We start from the raw sequence: 14,685 nt of genomic DNA on the forward strand, positions 1-14,685 counted from the left end.
CGTTGAATAATTTCCCCATTGCATGAAAAGTAGAAGTGTTAGTTTTTCAGCTGTTCCGACCGGTCGCAGTTTCTCTTCTGTATATCCTGGAGTCCTGACTGTAGACACAACCAATGGCTCGTTTTTCTGAGTCTGTATCGAGAAGTTATTGAGAGGAAATAACTTGCTACAATTGTTCTAGTAGTTGTACAATTTGTCTCCACAAGATGGGAAATAAATTACAGTGATTAGACACGTTATAAGGTTACAAGAGTGGTATGGTTGTCGTGAGAATGTTGTGAGATAGAAAGTAACATGGGTAACGTGTAGCTTTGAGTTGGACTTAAAAAATACAGTTGAGACAGTAAAGAAGAACAAAAAGGAAAATGTTTAACTTAATAGACTCCTCACGTACACAAAATATTAAAATTGTACATTGATTACATAAACATTAAGAACGCAAGGAAAAATTAGAGCGAAAATCAAACCAATTACATGAACAAATAAACTACATGATTTAATTATTCAAGAACGATTTGTAGATAATTCTCCACTGATACATACTGTTATCGTACTATATTAACTTTATACATTTCTTTAAAACGAAGGCTATAGTACTTTGAAGTGCTTTTAAGTACCACTCTAATGTTATCAACCAAATCAACAAACACACTTCCGAAAAAATATATTAAGCATAGCCTATTTGTTCAACAGTTGTTAACATTATTTACGCGAGTCGCGTACACTGCTTCACCTACGACAGTGTTTTAATTAAAATCACTACTCATAACTTCTAAGAGAGGTTATGTTTTCTTTTATAACATCGCATTGTCACTGACAGTGATGCAACGAAACATTACCAAACACTAATTAATTGCACCACTCAACAATTAAATTGGCCTGAACAGCTGATTAGTTGAATTTCGAATCATTACAATTTTGCTTCTCCTCTCTCAATCCTTGAACCTCATTAGTCCGTTACCCGTATTGTTATGAGTAAAACTATGCTGTTATGAAAGTAAACTATGATGTTATGAAAGTAAACAATGTTGTTTATGAGAAACTTTTCAATTCTAAGAACTGGACTGAAAAGTCTAGGCCTACTTTAAAAAAACTGTCGTAGGTAAAATAAATAACGTTATTGCTATTACAGTACTTCAAAGTTTGAGTTTGATGGGCTAATTATTTTTTAATGTAGTTATAGGCAACATTTGTTTATTGTCACGACAACTTTCACAAGCTTATCGTTTGTTGTAATCAACATAAGCAGGAGCGGACAGTAGGATGGTACGCTTACTTGCACATATGGGTCTGTAGACCCGCGGCTGCTTTACGAGATCTCGACAAGTGCGAGACGTGGTGAGATTCTACGAGATTATGTCTGAGGCACATTACGACATAAACTTGTGACACGAGCACAAATCATCAGGAGTGTTGAATAGGCTTCATGTACAAAGTTGTTTTCTACAAAAAGATAGCAGAGGCCTAAGGGTTATTAATAGTTTTGGATACAGTGTGTTTTGTATCATTTGACCATTGACTATTGAATACAGTACTAAAGTAGACATCCCAAATATGGACCAGGAGTCACCAATTTTTTATTTAAAAAGAACATAGGTTGTGTGAGTCAGTCACAGAATGCGTTAGTGTCTAAAATTCTATTTTCTACCTTATCTGTTGTTGCTGACGTATTTGATGGGAAGCTTGCTATAGCTTACAATAAGTCACTCAATAAGTTTGACTTGGTAAAACAGTTTGTATATTCGACAAAAATGTATAATGATCACAATCTGTCGGTGACTCAAATCAGCTACAACGATTTTGAACAAAAAAACTGGTGACAGCTTTAACATGGGGATAGATGAAATTTCTAGTTATCAATAGTCAATAATTTTACTGAATATGAGATAAACACGTTCGAAACTTATACATTTACACAATCACGAGCGATAACTTGTTCGACCTATGTATTTTATTGTTTTTAACGGATATGTAACAGTTTATTCAATTAGTTTGGATATACTGTAATGTAGTAATACTAACAGGATGAAAGATATCTTGGATAATCCCGGTTGGAACCGGATACTAAGGAGGGAGACGTTTACTGTGAGGCTTCTTGTGTAATTCGACCAGAGAGTATTGAGTGGGTATTAACTGACTGTTATGGCACAGTTGCACACACACACACACACACCAAATTTAACACTCAGGACATTTGCAATTATTTTAAATTTTAAATTAGGTATAATTTTTGCTTAAGATTTTGCTTAAGCAACGTAAGCATTTTACGGTGTGCAGTAACTAGATATCGTAATTTAAGAAACCTTATGTTACTACTCGAACAAATTAACGTGCCCCTTATACAAGAATTAATTGTATTCATGTTTAGTTTACTGCTGGAAAAACAGTTAATACTGCAAACTCTAAAATGCCACGCTAAATTGGAGATATTTGTATTAATTTGCACTTTGCTTCTAATTAAAACTTTATTCTAATTATGATTCTATATCAATGATGATATATTTTTTTCAACATTTTCACGGAAATCTTGTTGTGAAGAATTTACTACGTAAGCTTGTTTAGGATGAGTCTTCTCTACAACCTATACAGTTTTGTAATAAAATAATCAAAATAAATATGAAATATTTTAACAATTTCTTTATGGGATACAATTACTTTAGGATACTTACACTTGCTTATTTTAACTTGTCGGTAGTATTTTTTTTAGGTACTTTGGTATTATACCAACCACACCGATAAATCGACTTCCAAATAAGATTTTAATTAGTTTAAATAACAAAATCTTCCTGACCTAAACTAACCTAAACATAGTCCACCCTTGGGTTAGGTTAGCTTATAACTATTAGGTGTGGTCGGTAATACAAAAGTAACATTTGTTACAAAACATTACCTTCCTCTAGCAGGGTGAGTACAAACAGAAACATATCCTGACCAATAAGTAAGTATTCCTTTTTTACCAACCATATTGTGGTTTCGTATTACTCAAAGAGTCATTAATTAACCAAAACGTTTGAAAACAAAATGAGAAGACATCCACGAGTAAGACGAGAATACAATCTTCGTGAGAGGAGACTTGAACGGTCGGGAGAACAATAACTTAACAGACTCCAAACTAATTAGTATGTAATTTTGAAAAGATTGGAAATCAAATAGAAACGCACGAGCACGTCCCACTCATAGCATCAGTTCATTTCATCAATCATTCAGATTTCTCCCACTGATTGTTCAATGAGATTTCCCTAGTCTGGGTGCAATCTGGGTGAACTGTTGACCCGATGGGCATCAGACCTCTGGTATTGTTCAAGCCGTCGTCGACCAATAGCAGCTTTCCTCAATACTTTCACCTTGTGCAACCGCTTCTCCTCCTCTTGTTTTTACGTTTGTCGCCCCTTCACATATCGTCGCCATCGGTGGGAACTTTCTACGTTGTGTGAATGCATTCAAGTGTTTGAAGAGGATGGGAAAATAGTTTGGCTCGGTAATGATGGTTATTTCAGGAGAACGCCGGATGTCTAAGTATGCGGTTTGTTGTGTGATAAAATTTAACATTTTTCTTTCCGGACAGTTCGCCTGATATAAGTTACGAGCTGGACGTGCTTTGCAACGGGAAGAGGACAAGAAAGAGTATAGTGGTTTTCGTCTGTTTTATATATACACATGTATTACTCATTTTAAAAACAGAACTTGAATGTATTACTTAGTGTAGTGAAATACTTTTCTTCAAATTCAGATAAGGTTCAAATTCTCAGCATATGTTGAGACCTCTCGTTAAACTGTTAAATGGTTCTAAAATATTTGTATCTGATAACATCGTGTAAATTAACATTTGTTGAGCAACAAAGAGAGATCTCGAAACACTACTTTTGATAACAATGCATTTTCAAAGCTGGTGGTAATAGTTGAAAGCACACAACAACCAACTACAAAGTATGTTTCAAGCTACCCCATTTGCATTTAAATTGAAGTATAGAAAAAACCTTGCACAACGATCAGAAAACTCTCAGCATTCCGGAATAATTCTCCGACTAACCCAGTTCCGACCGGATCGGATCGGTTCCGAATTGAGTCTCAGAACTAATCAGCTGTTTCTAATGAAGGCTTCTCCAGTAATTGACAAGCGGCTGGGGAAAGCACCCAACTTGTACACGCACACACTCACACACAACACCTCTGTTGGACGACTTACACCGTCTCTAATCCGGTTCCCTGTTTGCCACATTCTGGACCGCATCACCATGTTTTTACATTCGCTACGGTTCGCGGTCTACATGTTGCCGGCGCCTAAACACTTGTGGTTCGTAACTTATGATTGGTCGTTGGGTAATCGGTGACTACACCCATGGCTGTTGGAACATAATAGTACAGTAAAATTAATCTTCGGTCAAGTTATAGAGTTATTTTTGTCGTAGCTATTGTCGTAATCTGAAATGAAATTGAAAGATGTAGTCTAAAAACGAACATAATGCTATTGTAATTTTTCTACTATACTCGATCACAATATTTAGGCGATTTAAGGGGAATAAATCTATACCCTCCACTCCACTCAGTTTAAAATAATAGCTCAATGACCGATTTAGCAACACACATTAAGTACAAAATGTGGTAGGGAACTTCCCATTAAACTGCCTAACTATTGTGAACCGAGTATAGTGATAGCTTTTAGATCAGTGGTAGCTTTTGCAATCAGCAGCAGTAAGATTACACACTGGAAAATCTTTTAATTCAATGACTATAGGTTTAACTTTAAAATTGAAGTCTAATTTAAACATCGTAAACAAATTACTTCGAACAATACAGTGACACTAATTACGTTATCTCTTGGATAATTTATTCACATATGGGTTGACACTTACGAATTATACGTTGCGCTCATCACATACAGTGGGTTAGTATTTATGAAGGAGAATTATCAGTTAATGAGTTGATTGAAGAGAGAATGCGTCATGAGTGTGAATTAACCTATGAATAAATTGATTAAAACAACTATACCGTTGTTCAATCAAAGAGGACTCCTGAAAAACATAGTATACGTACAGTAGTTTACCTTAATGAGTAGGCAACGAAACAGCAAAAGGATATGTCAGGTAGTCGGGTATTCCTGAATTGCGCCAACTACTCCAGGGAGCCACCCGATAGTTTATTAACTGCACCAAGTTGCTGCCCTCTTTTACTGTATAATAATTGAGTAGGTTAGGTTAGGTTTTTATCGGCTATATAGGTTAGTTAGGTTATGTTAGGTAAGGTCCTTAGGTAAGGTCAGGTTAGTTTAGGTTAAGTTAGGATGACACGTAAACAAGGACATTCCTTCTGCCGGCAACTCACCCCTACCTGACTTGGGGTTGGCACAACTAAAGAACATTTGTTGAGCTCTTGCAAAATGCCACATTTAAATGACATAGCTGGATATCGTTTAAAAGTAAGTAATAAGATTATATCATGTAAAGGATTATTGCAACAGATCCGTCTGTAGGAGGGAAGGTCCACCTGAAAAGGGATCTAACTTTATGAAAGGAACCAAACCGTTGTGAAACGTGTGATTTTACTAACCGTTCATGTAAAATGTCCCCAGTGAACCATACTCACAACAAAATATCGTATCCAATTATGTAAAACGAACATTGCTGCGTAGAATGGTTAACTTTTTCTTTCCTCCTAATAATAAAATGTGGGTCAAATGTGGACTGTCCGTTCTGAAGACTACAAGGTCTACGATAGACTACAGTGGGCAGTTTGACCTCCAGCGATAGAACGGCAGACCACCAGAGGCAGCTAGCCTCCATCCGATAGTCAAGGACGTCTAAACAGGACCAAAGACGCAAATATGTCTAATCCATTTGACTATGTATAGAACTAGACATAAAATTCCTAGGAAAAAAATTTGTAGTCGATTTTACAATCGTCAATTTTAAAATCGTAGATGACGCTGTCGCTGTTTTTACTATGAGAAGTACCATACTATAGTAAACTTATACATAGTCAATGGTAGTACTGAAGTTGAAACTATAGACAAAACATACTACCTCATGGTATTTTCTCATCCCTAATAGCTTAGCTGGAGCTAATTTTATTGTTGGTTCTGTCCGGTGCACTGTAGGGGTCGTGTTTTGTTTACAATTTGTTTCTTGTGAAGTTAGTAATTTAAAACCTCGTTTAACCGAATAAAACTGTCTAGTTATAAACAATAACCGTCCCCTAGTTGTATAAACAAACAGTAAAGCACAAATCATGAAATTGACCTTAAAATAATGGAAATAAAATTTCATCGACACTAGCGACCAGTGTCACCGTACATGAACTTGATACGAAAAACGAGCTTCAAAATTCACAATGGGATGAGAAGTCTACTTGTGTTGGTTAGTCTGTGGTAAAACTTGAATGAAGCTTTGTAAGTGGTTAAATATAAGTTAATATAAGTTAAATATAGCTGGTCTAAGATGGGGTGTCAACTTCGGTATCAAAAGTTCTTAAGTTGATGACAAGACTCTATCCTATGATGCGCCCAAAAATATATATGAAAATAAGTTATACAAACTTGTTGGTGTAAATACACAAAGAAAACAGCTGATACAGTTGGAATAGGAATAAACATTGACAACAATGGGATTTGACAACTAAACGAAAAACTTAAAAACTGTGCCATTTTGGATACAGTCAAGTTTTGAGATCGTATTTGCGGCATACTTTTTTACCAATTATGACCTTTAATTTGCAACCATAAATTTAAGATTTTCCTTACATTTAATTTTACTCACATTAAAGATTTTCTACTTACTCCTTGTTGACCGTCTCCCTTGTGAGAAATAAAATGATGGTTAATTCAAAAGGTGGATTTTAATTAGTATAGTTAGTATACCAATTTCAATTGTTTTATTAATAATGGTTATGTGCTAAACCGTTCCGGGACTTTAGTGACACACTGTATTCAGCGTGCAAATTACACGACACTCCAACAGTCCAGTCTTAGCAAACGAGCTCAATTATTTCAATGCTCATTACAATAGCACGTTATGTCTTTCCTGCTAACATTCTAATAAAGAACCGTCACGATAAAGGACAATGCTGATGGAATAATAAACGACTTAGAACAATACACGTCATGTACGAGAAAACTACTAAACAATAGACGGATAAAAGACGAAGTCGACTCAAAGAACACCGGGAAGGAAGTTGGGTATAATACCATTATTGTGAAAGACTTCTGTATAAGCTACTAATCGTTTGGCTTCCGCATTACAGTAGCTGTAGGAACTAACTACATGATATAAAACGCTTCCACGTTCAGTGAAAATGTTTTATTTGAATTAATATGAAATAACATGCTAGAAATATCTTTACCCAGTGTTAGTGGAAATAGTACTGAATGGACCGATTTTGCAGATGCAACTATAGTTCAGATAACTTAAGTTTAGTGATTATAAAATAGTTCTTTAGAACCAAGAACTGAAAGTGGCATTTTGCAAGCTCTATATTCTAGACTATTCATGTCTTGATAGGTTAAACTTAACCAAAACTTTTAAATATCGAGAGTTCTAAACACCATCGACCGAGGTGGAAATTATAAAGTTAAAGTCAATAACTTACAACATTCGGAAGTTCAAAAACTCTTGGTCCGCTTAAACTGTTAACCCCTACCTAAATAGTAAATTTTGATGGTACAATACAATGTGTTAATTGTTATGGTTTCATATCAACTACAACCACACAGATAGTTTAGATGTCGTTAGTCTATGGTTGAAAGTTGTAATAAATGTATTATGGTTACGGGTAAGTATGGTTTTCACTGAATAAGTTAAAAATCTACCCGCATGACCAACAGTAGTGTTTGCTAGACCTGCAACCCCTATTTTAGTCATCAAATTACGTTTTGAAAACAGCTGATTACAGCGTGGTAAAAAACTGTGGTGGACGACAACAGCTATTCCATGGCGCGACCACTGCCACCACAGATATACTGACCAATTATTGGATTCTTCTCAGCAATTACTTGGCTATTCAAAGCATAGTGTGTCAGCTAAGTGAAAGGTACATATTACTACTGGAGTTATTTACCTTTGCTACATTAATGAGGGGTTACCGACAACGCAACTCCTCCTTCGTTCTAAACACCTTGGAGAGACTCATCTCTTGACAACGTTCAAGAGAAGTTGTTTTGGGATTTGTTTTCAAACCACTAATCACTTTTCAGAAAACGTGAATCCAATTAGGACAATTTTATCTTAATTTGTGTACTTTTGACGGACAAAATACTAGTTATCAATGATTATATTTCTGTGTGGTCCAGGATTTACAATTGGTCACAATGGACCCTGTTTGGCAGAAAAGGGGACACAAAACAACTGTTCTCCCAAAACAACCTTCTTCGTTTCCTTTTTAAACTTCCATTTCCTGACAAAATACACAAGAGTTCAGTCATTTCACAAATTACTCTAGCCCGCCTGCTTACGGTTGCAGTTTCGTGTTTTTCGTCCACCAGACTTTTCGTCCATGTTACGTGTTGTTAGGTACAGTATTGAGAAAAGTTTGAATTATTTGAGTTTTCTTTTGCACTTCCTTAGTGCTATGTACAAAATCTAGGTGCCCAATCCCAGGCAAAACCTTTCCTTGGTCGTAGTACAATAGGAACAACATTAGTAGCCAGATTTTTATTTGGCTACTGTTGTAGGACAACACCCTGATATGGCATTTGGTGTCTTTACCGAGGAATTTACTTGGTTGGTTGGACGGTTTATATCTCGAAAGACGAAGTATAGGACAGTGACTGTGGCTATGACGGTTGCAGACCGGTAAAACTTGTGTAAAATGTTATAAATATTTTATCAATAAATACCCCGACCATTCTTGATCATAGTGCTTTAAATCAACTATCGTAAATAAGGATCTAGATGGTGACTTCTCACTCGTACCAAACTCATATTTTATTTATACCAAGATACGCCAAGCCCTAGCTGGATCGTCATTTAAATAAGTATAGTGGTGAGGCTTAGGTATCCGATCACTGCCATTCACAAATAAAGTGACATCCATTCCCTTTGGCATAACGCTGTGGGCTGAAACCCTGAAACGTACAACTTCAATTTTGTTAGCGGAGAAACTTCAAAGCCATCAGGGAACCAGACAGTATCCAAGTCCGATAGTTATCCCATATATCATCCAGAGCAGTCCTACCACTACCACAGAAGCTGTTTATTTTTCTCCAACTCTATCAACCTTGTTTTTCTCGTTACACATGAAGACGTTCAGGCGTTTAACAACATTCCTGCGGCTAGTGTCCGGCGCTGTGATGGTAGGCAAGGCAGGCAGGCAGATTATGCTATACTGAGGCAGGCAGACAGACTATGCAGTGCTGAGGCAGGCATGGCTGGCACGCCTAGCCTACCCGCATTACAATGCTGGCCACGCCGCCAACCGGAATCCTCACTATTGCCAACCTATCTCTTCCAACAACAATATTACCTCGACCGGTCTCGCTTTATTGAATCCCGGTTTAATCTATAATCCAGGGATATTTATCGGACAATGGTTATGCTGGCCGCGCCCGCAGTCTCCGCTCCGTGGCTGCTGAGGCGCGAATATCCAAGGATATCGGTGCAGAATGATTTTGTTGGAGTTTTTTTAGAAAACAAGAATTGTTATTTTTGTTAGTAATGATGGTGCAGCTTAAAGGGATTTCTTTTGTACCTCAAACCAATTAACTCTTGGGTGGCTTTTGCGTTTTGTTATCGGATCGATTTTCCATTAGCCTAATTGTTATACGTTCTTGATAGATTTTAAATGTTGAACGATAGGCAAAATGTTTTAGCTCCTACTAGAGGAGATTCGGCAGCTTGCATCAAATTTTATCGTACCTCTTTCGTGTGCTTTGTTCTATCTAGCACTAGCGTAAACATGGCTAAAAACTATAAACCCTAAAAACCTCGTGACTCTTTGGCGAGTTTGGCCGTTTGGCTATTCCCAGTAAGGTCCGTCGTCACAGCGTGTTGTGTTGTAGTCGCGAGTCCTATACAACTCGTCCAGTGTCGAGACTTGTAAATCTGTCAATGTAGGCGTCAATAAATCTGAGGGACAACACATTCATTAGCCCCCCTTCAACCCCCCCCCCTTCCTCGCTACAGCAGGTCTACCACCACAACAACTGTCTACAACACAACTACGACACAACATCAATGAGGGGCGTATGATAAGACGTAAAGTACTGTTTTCTGTTTATCAGGTGTTTTTTCTCTTCAGGCACTGTTTTGTGACTTTTTGTACCTTTGTATTATTGGGATTGTGGTGAGACCATCGTGCTTAAATACATGTAATTCTATTGAATAGGTCACTGTTTGTAAATGGATCAGATCCTGTATTTGACTTGCATTTTGTCTTTGGCTTAGCTTAGACGTACTCCTATAGGTATATTAGCTAAATGGGTTAACTGGAAACAGTTTAAAGGTATGTTTTTGTCCAGTATGTAGAAAACGACTGTAGAGGTTGAATTTTTATTTCTTGATATTTTATCAACTTCAAAACTGTTACTACCAAATACAACGAGTTGTTGTAAGATGCTGCTTGTCATATAGTATTTAAAGGGTAAAGCACACATAGTACAATGTGTCCTAAATAGTAGAGTAATATTTAGTCAACGCATACATCATTACCGGTCATGGAACAAAAAAAAAACAAACTTTAGTAAATGTCCACTGGCGTAGATATAGAAAAAATAGGTTAGCAGAATTATAAAAAATAAGTCTTCTTGCAGCATAAAAAGTCGATAATGTATTGCAGTACCTATTTGGACAAGGAAAATATGTATTTTTGAATGTAAAATGTATTTTACTTGCATTTAATCAAATGGTGGAAAATATATTGTTACCCAAGTAAAAAAGATAGTCGATTACTAAATGAGTAACTCGAAACAAAAGTACAAGGAGTAAACCCATTAGAAACAACTGCCAATATAAAAAAAAAACTACTTGACTATATATAGTTCGTTTGTACCGTAACTTTAAACCGTGCAAAATGATAACTGTTGATAAAATTATAAATCAACTCACTAAAATGTAATTGTGATGAAATTGACTATTTTAATGATTTTAAAAAATAGTTCAAATTTAATCGAGAGAATCATACATATTGAATCGAACAAATTAGCTTACATGACTCGATTCTAGTGCGAGAGCCTGCGGGGAACGATTGGCAAAATGGACGTTACATTCATATTGCCTATCTAGTGTTGGCAAGGCTGAGAAATAGCAATGTACATTAACTAAACTAGAGCTAGAGATATAAAAATTACTTCTCTGTGACTAGAGTATTGCAATACACCTATCCAGATCCTACTCTATGACTATGAACTAACCAGATAAATAATACAACGCCTTATAATTGATGACATTTTAACGTAGCCTATAGTTTTTACCATTTTTAGTTGCGTTTAAGGACACTATAATACAACAGTAGGTCCTATTGATATTGATAAACTGTATTGATTCACATAAGTCTTACAATTACAATTTGCATTGAAATACCATTTTTAACAGACACTCTAGGTGTCCATTTGTTATCAAATTTATATTACGGGAGCTTTCTCTCGCCACAACATTTAATACAAGATGTGCTCGTTGCACGGATACGCACCATTTGTTACACACCTGCGCGCCATTCGTTTCCTGTCTACAGTGTGTTCCGAATTATGTTAGACTAATTTATTTTTTGTTATTGTTGATTGGTAGTACGAATCATTCCAATTGTTCCCATGATGAAATCCTCAATATAAGACACACTACGCATATACTGTAACTGATATCAGAACGGGCATCGGAAGTCCAGAGGGGACCATTAATGGTAATAATTGTTGTGTAATTTTATAAGTAACTTTGATAATTAGCATAAAGGTACTGCACGTTCTAGAGTTTTAGAATATTTCAAGGTGAGTCCAATCTGACACAGGTGATCATTACTATCATTTTAATTGTTGGTGTTGCTCAATTCGCGAAGATGCCGAAGTCATTGGAAAGGATACATCCAAGGTTGGAGGAACTTGTCCTGTGCGTTAATGTCCTGTGTGCATTAACCCAACCTTATCGACGAATCCGGACACTGCCTTGCTCAACACTCAATTAAAGTTTTAAAACAAGCAGGCGATTCTGAAGGCAGTATTCATATATTGCAAGATTTTTATTGTCACTGTTGCTGAAGGGAGGCTTGCGGTCGAGATTCTAAGATGAATAGGTAATTAGAGAAAATAAAAATAGACCGTCGGTGGAGTGGAGAAAATATATTACAGAATAGTAATATCTTAGATTGTGGATCCAAAATTCAATCGTAGGCTAATACTATCAAACAACCAATGAATACAATCAAACTCTGCTACCTATTAAAAAATTTAATGACATTTAAATTTAAGGAAATTTAATGAGATTTATAATTGATTATCCACAGTTCCTGCACGACCTTTTTCTTTATTTTATGCATACTATTACTATTGTATTTCATTCAATTCATTTGAATAATACTTTATTGTAGAATGTTACAACAAAAGCACAAATAACGTGGACAAAATTACAATGTATACATATCATTTTAATGTAAAGTCTGTTTTTAGTGAGCAATGTACATTACATTTTATGTCTTTTTTAGCGTGAATTTTACAGTGCGCTCTTTGCTTTTTGTAAACAGTATAACATAACAATACGAAAGGAGAAACAGTAGGTTTAAAATAGTTTGCATATTTGAATTTGGTCTAATTATTTTAAAGTTAGTAAAATAACTTGTAACTAAAGTGAGTGCATTAACAAACTCAGGCTTTATCAGACAAAAAAGTACTTTAAAATTGTCATGCATAATATATAGATCTATAAAATGATGAACATAATATGCGGGAGTGTGTTTAGCTTAATTGAAATTGATTATACATAATATTATGAACTCCAACCTGTAAAGACGATAAAAATAAAGAATGTTTTGGTACCACAAAAATAACAATCAGATTGGCGTGAATGTGTTTATGTTTTGAAAATAGCAATAACAATATTTATGAACAATAAAATAGCAATAACAATAAAAAAACAATAACAAGATTTGTCTGGATGTTTTCCCCCTCAGCTTTATCACTAAATGCGTAACATACTGTATGTTTTATAAAATAAAAATTCAGTTACAAGTTATTCTGAGTTAACTGGGATTCTAGTACGTCTTTGTTGTGAATAACTTTAAACTTATCAGACATTCAATTGTGAATAAAAATATGCTAAACATTACTAAAGAAACAAACACATGACAAACTTACCAGCTCTACATAGTAGCAACTTAGAAGAGAATCCAATGACTTTAACGTTCGGTGTGACTGAAATTCCAACAATGAGGCAATCCATACACAGAAACACTTATGTCACAGTACACAACACGAGTAACACTTGGTGATGACAAAAACACAAACACAACCGAACACAATAAACAATATCTTTACTCTGAGACGCTCCGAACTCAACTAAATAAAACTGACACTGTGTGGACGAGGAAAGGACGAGAACTGAGCTGAGCGAGCGAGCGGCCAGAAGAGAGAGCGCCGAGCCGCCTACAGTCCAAACTACCAACCTCACAACACGAAATATCTAACCGGTAAAAATAAAAGCTGAAATTATGAAATATAAAAGATATCTAAATAGTTTCGTCAAAACAAAAATTCATTTTAGTTTCTTTAACTCAAAATTACTAAGGTATTTTAAAGGTAAATACCGTGTCACAGTTAAACACACAATATGGCTATCCCTTAGTTTAATCATCCATTATTTATTTGATTACGAGCTTACGGGCCTGATTTATTACTATCTATGTATTTTACAATTTTTATGTTTACATTTTCTCTTGTCAAAATTTTTTTAGTTTATTGATACTTTAAAATTGTATGCTTTATTAATTATTATTACTTAATAAGGTTTGTGTAATTAAGTCTATGTACAGGGGAGCTAGTGGTTAGATCGCTGGACTTCAGTCCCTGAGGTCACGGGTTCAAATTCCGCCATATCATCTATGAGTTTTATCTAAGTGTTAATGGTGCAACCCCTAGGTCTAGCCTGAAGTAATGTGAAAAACAATCCCGGGCCGTGCCTAGCGTCTTACAAAACAAATTATACCAACTATCATGTTAAATCTAATAAAATAGAGGATGTTGGTTTGTTTGTATTTTTGTTTGGCAGTGATAAACACAGACACCGCTGGACCGATAGCCACGAAACATACATTCGTGTAGAATTTCATGGAGTAGGTTTATACACCATCAATTTCGTGATAACTTTCCGGGCTAACACTGTACCGTTAAAGTAAAGAGCTCCTTTTTAACAAATAATCTAAATGTTCCACTATAACTATTTCTCCTAGTACTCATTCTCAGTGCCGAAGTGTATTATTATACTACTAGAGAACCCGTGCGGCTCAATGAGCCGCATAGTATGAAACATAACGCCGATGAAAACTTTATGCTTAAATTCGAGTAATTGTAGCTACATCTTAGAGTCGTTTAAACACTTGTTAGAAACTAATTTTAAATATCTCTGTTTGCGTCGTCAAGGTTCACCTACATTATTTCTGCTCTCAGTTTTAATTGATAACTTCTAATGAATGCTAAACGATCTGCTTTAATTCGAGTTAACATGTTGCAACTTAGTTTTTCAAGAATTGGGAATTGAAGAAAACTGTTGCCTCAGG

General features: G+C 35.7%; 1 protein-coding gene across 2 annotated transcripts in view; it reads right to left on the bottom strand.

Annotated features, from left to right (window-relative positions):
- Positions 1–13,484, bottom strand: part of LOC128989946 (ankyrin repeat domain-containing protein 6-like) — a 68,878-nt gene extending 55,394 nt beyond the window's left edge. For both annotated transcript variants that reach the window (XM_054412113.1, XM_054412112.1), the window contains exon 1: positions 13,268–13,484. The gene's annotated coding sequence lies outside the window, so the exon portion shown is untranslated. The remainder of the gene's footprint in view (positions 1–13,267) is intronic.
- Between the last annotated feature and the right edge of the window lie 1,201 nt (positions 13,485–14,685).

Source organism: Macrosteles quadrilineatus, unplaced genomic scaffold, assembly GCF_028750875.1.
Source record: "Macrosteles quadrilineatus isolate MER2022 unplaced genomic scaffold, UCM_ALF_1.0 Scaffold_3__2_contigs__length_128488019, whole genome shotgun sequence".
NCBI classification, from domain to species: Eukaryota; Metazoa; Arthropoda; class Insecta; order Hemiptera; family Cicadellidae; genus Macrosteles; species Macrosteles quadrilineatus.